Source organism: Diachasma alloeum, unplaced genomic scaffold, assembly GCF_001412515.2.
Source record: "Diachasma alloeum isolate Michigan unplaced genomic scaffold, Dall2.0 Dall_scaffold_00198, whole genome shotgun sequence".
In the NCBI taxonomy this organism is placed as follows: domain Eukaryota; kingdom Metazoa; phylum Arthropoda; class Insecta; order Hymenoptera; family Braconidae; genus Diachasma; species Diachasma alloeum.
Window position 1 is genome coordinate 762,714 of NW_021680363.1, and position 4,511 is coordinate 767,224.

The following is a 4,511-nucleotide window of genomic DNA, read 5'->3' on the forward strand; positions in this document are numbered from 1 at the left end:
GCGTGTAACAGCATGGGTTTCAGTTGACTATAGTCAACTGGAAAGTAGCGGGTTTCAAGCGCATGCCCACACTCAACTGAAACCCACTGTTCTAACAGATTTTCGGGTTTTCCGGGGCAAGTGGATTTTCGCCAAAATCGAATTTTTTAGCCGGGTGAACGTTGATTCCAACTATTTAAGCGCCGGGCTAGTCAGAACTGTCAAAAGTATGTGGAAAAAGTGAAAACTGAGAAACCGTTTTTTTTGGCCCCAGCCAAAGGGTCAGATTTTCGGGTTTTCCGGGGCAAGTGGATTTTCGCCAAAATCGAATTTTTTAGCCGGGTGAACGTTGATTCCAACTATTTAAGCGACGGGCTATTCAGAACTATCAAAAGTATGTGGAAAAAGTGAAAAATGAAAAAAAAAATTTTTCACCGGAGGCCAAAGTGTCGGATCTTGGATTTTTCCGGGGGGAAAGTCGGTCCAAGGGTCACAAGGGTCAAAGTGTCAGATCTTGGATTTTTTGCCAAAATCGAATTTTTTGGCCGGGTGAACGTTGATTCCAACTATTTGAGCGCCGGGCTAGTCAGAACTGTCAAAAGTATGTGGAAAAAGTGAAAACTGAGAAACCGTTTTTTTTGGCCCCAGCCAAAGGGTCAGATTTTCGGGTTTTCCGGGGCAAGTGGATTTTCGCCAAAATCGAATTTTTTAGCCGCGTGAACGGTGATTCCAACTATTTAAGCGACGGGATATTCAGAACTCTCAAAAGTATGTGGAAAAAGTGTAAAATGAACAAGTTTTTTTTTTCAAATTTTCAAAGGGTCAGATTTTTCGTTTTTCTCGGGAGAAAGTCGACTTTCGCCAAAATCGAATTTTTTAGCCGGGTCAACGTTTATTCCAACTATTTAAGCGACGGGCTATTCAGAACTCTCAAAAGTACTATATATATGATTTAGTCACACAACTCGGGGGAATTTGAGCTCAATTAGTTGAGTATTTCTACAGATGGAAAATTTCATGAAAAATGGTCAATTACATTAATTACCGTGTTTTTGTTTAGCCATAGCATTTTTATTCATAATTGCTTGGAATGTCACGTCGTATGAATACTTCAACTAACGTCCAGTGGTCCCGGTCGTTAAATCATTGGTTCGGCTTGTTTCCGTCTTGTACGCATGATAACTTGAGGAAAAACAGGGATAGCAGTGGTTTTGAAGATATTCAATTTTTTGTATCAATCCAATTTTAATGGAATTTTATTTCGATGATTTTCGACATTCAAATAATGAGTTACATATCAATGGAGTTTGAAAAAGATGGAAGGGGGGACTAAAATACCACAATAAACCAATACCTATGAGTGATTACGCAGTGTAAATAAAGCAAAAGAGGTTCATAAAAAGAGAATTCATGTGGTTGCGTATGTATGCCTGTCTTAGAAATAGGGAATTGATACGGATTCATTCGGAAGCCTATTACCAATGAAATTGGTAGAAATGAAAATAGGAGAAAAAAATACGTAGCAGTAATATGTAATCTGTCAAATGGTTTCTGTCGCGCTGCTTGTTTGGCCGTAATATTCATACACTATTAATTAATTATCACATTTAGAACGGAAGTTTATTAATTAATCATTACATTTAGACCGAAGTATTATTCGCAAAGGTATTGTTCACAGCATTCCGGGTAAACTTTGGTGTAATCATATGTTCTGTAAATAAATTTTTTAGAATCTGGGCAGCTGATCATTGGAACAGCACATCTGTGAAAAAATTGACATTTTTAACATCTATGATTGAGATTTTGAGCTCACGTATGAGGACTCACCGAATTTTATCCACTGTGAATTCGGAACACGTGATAGACATACAGTCATCCATGTCCTGTCCTATGTTGAATTTACTGCAATCGCCCTCTGGATAGTTAGAAGTTGAAGTTGAAAGCAACATTTGAACCGTCAGAATGGAGAGAATCGAAATAAAAATGATTAAAAAATTATCGGAGTCTTACCAATCTTGGATATTTGGAGAGACGACTGCAATAAGCACACGAAGACACTCAGTATGATTATGATCTTCATGATGGTGACTTTGATTTCTCGTCTGAGATGTGCAAGGTGTGAACACTCGTTCGATGCAGACAGCGGTCTGGACTATCCCATATATACCCCGTCAATACGAGAAAAATTGAGTTATCGCAATGGCCTCTCTATTCTCAGCAGATAACAGGTTTCTTATTATTAACTTGACGATTTATGTCCGGTAGTTATTTAAAATATTGTGGACTATGGTTCTTATCGAGAGGTCACACTTGTTTTGGTTCGAGCAATGCTGAGACAGCTTGTCGATACATTTGTTGCTTATTAACGAGAAAATGATGAGTTTATTTCATATTGTAAAATAAAATCTGCTTTATAATCAATATGCGATTATTGATTATAAAAGATTAAAAAAGGTTATAAAAGAGTTTAGAGTGAATGATATAATAGAGGAAACACAAAAAGTCATAGGACACGTCCGTGAATAGGACACGAGATAAAATAACGATGAGAGAGCAGAAACTCGTTGATCATAAGAAGAGAATTTTTATCTAGTTTGATTAGAAATTCTCGTGCATGTGGTGGAAAAAATTTTTTGTTGACAAGTTTTTGGAATATGATTTGTCTGGGATCAGCGGACGGCGGGCGTTGCCACAGGACGTGATCGATGTTTTCTTCTTCATAACCGGATTTACATAATGACGATGCGATTATACTAAGTCGTTCCAGTGATTTGCTAAACTATAATGATCGGCTCCGGCCCTATTAACCCATGGAATAATTTCCTGGGTAATTTCTTCCCCTTACACCGGGGCTTCTTCCATTCAGTATCCTAGTATCCTAGTATTTGGAAAATTTCTTTTTCATCTTCGCGGAAATTAAAGATGTTTAGACAGTGTCGGTAAATTGTCGCTAAATGTTTTTTTTTTCATGGTCAAGGAAAATTCTGTAATTTTTTTGGCTGACAGCAGAACATATAAAACTAACTTTTCCAACGTTAAAAAAATTAATCGCAATAGTCTCGGCAGAAATTAATAAATTAATTTTTCCTTATGCACGGGCACTTATGAAATTCATGTTCAAATTGATAATTCAGCTACTAGAAGACTCTAAAAATCGAAATAAAAATGGAAGGTAATGTGTAAAATCATACTGAATCCAATGGCCAGAGAAAAATTTGGGGTACCCGGGCAAAAGGAGGAAATATTTGAATGATTCTATCCCATGTAAGCGCATGTTAGGGCATGCATTTGATGCAGTTTGTTTATTTCATATCTAAATAATGAACATGGGTTGGTGGATTAAAATTTGCATCAAAGTGACAGGAATATCTTCGTCTCTCAGTTTAAAAAAAAATCAATTTTTTTCAAGTACTTGTGATATTGGATAAACACCCTTAACGGACTGAATTAGTATAGTATCATCACTGGCAAAATTGGTGGCTTCAAAAATCAACTGCTTTATTCAAAACTAAATTTTTACAGTCATTCACAAATGATTTCTACACAACATTTGGGGTATTCTTCATCATCATCAAATCTCATCACAACGAAGTTCTTGTGGGGTCCGCAAGTGGGCGCAACCTGAGTGCAACTGCAATGATACATGAAGATTTTGGTGAAGATTACGGTGGAGGTGTTTTTATTCATTACATGAGTGAATGAAGGAAAGATTCGAGAGACTTACGGTGTCACAGAAGCCCGACGTGTTCCATGGCATCGTATATCATAGCAGCCGGTTAAGTACGGTTGCAGAAAATCTGTTGAATTGCGACAATCTCCCCCTGTGAGAAAGATTTTGATTATAAATGTCACCATTGATTTCAGTGATTGTCGTAAAAATCGTCAGTGAAATCGTTAATGTCCTTGATCAACCAAAACTTTCACGCGATTTGAACTGAAAAAATTTGGTCAAGAGCAAATATTCACTGGTGGAGAACTGGATTCACAACTTAATCATTAGAGCAAAAATTGAATCTCTTTCGCTTAGAATCTTACAAATCCTGGGTATTTGCGTTGACTGGTGAATCGCGCACAGTAGAATACAGATTGTCATAATCTTCGTCATGATGACTTACACCAATTTCAAACCTTCGAACGTAAAGGTCTGGATCAAACTGAGCAACAGTGGATAAGCTTATCATATTTCTATCCTCGATTTATTCTAATCGTTTATCAATGACCCCTTTTACGCAAATGTGAATCACATTTATGAAGATCTGAATATGCTGTCAAAAATCCGGTGAAAACCTTGAGAAACGGCAGGGTCGAGTAGATGTTTGTGGTAAGCTTGCGTCTAATTCCAAGAGAGTACATGAATTCCAAATGGAGTTGAAAGATTTAATTGTAAACGTAGATAATATAAATATCATCTGTCCTGGGCTCTCGATGAATCGCAATTGACTGTGGAATGAATGTGTTCAATCAGGGTAAGTATTTTTCAACAGATATCATAGCGTAATAGATTAGGAAGGTTCTTTACGTGCGTAGTACGA

The 4,511-nt window shown here is 37.1% G+C and overlaps 1 long non-coding RNA gene across 1 annotated transcript; it reads right to left on the reverse strand.

The window, feature by feature from the left end:
• Window positions 1–3,452: 3,452 nt before the first annotated feature.
• Window positions 3,453–4,244, reverse strand: LOC107048944. Its single transcript, XR_001461698.1, has 3 exons — window positions 4,015–4,244; window positions 3,704–3,800; window positions 3,453–3,610 (listed from the first exon to the last, which is right to left on the reverse strand). It is a non-coding gene; the product is annotated as an uncharacterized LOC107048944 (long non-coding RNA).
• Window positions 4,245–4,511: the final 267 nt, after the last annotated feature.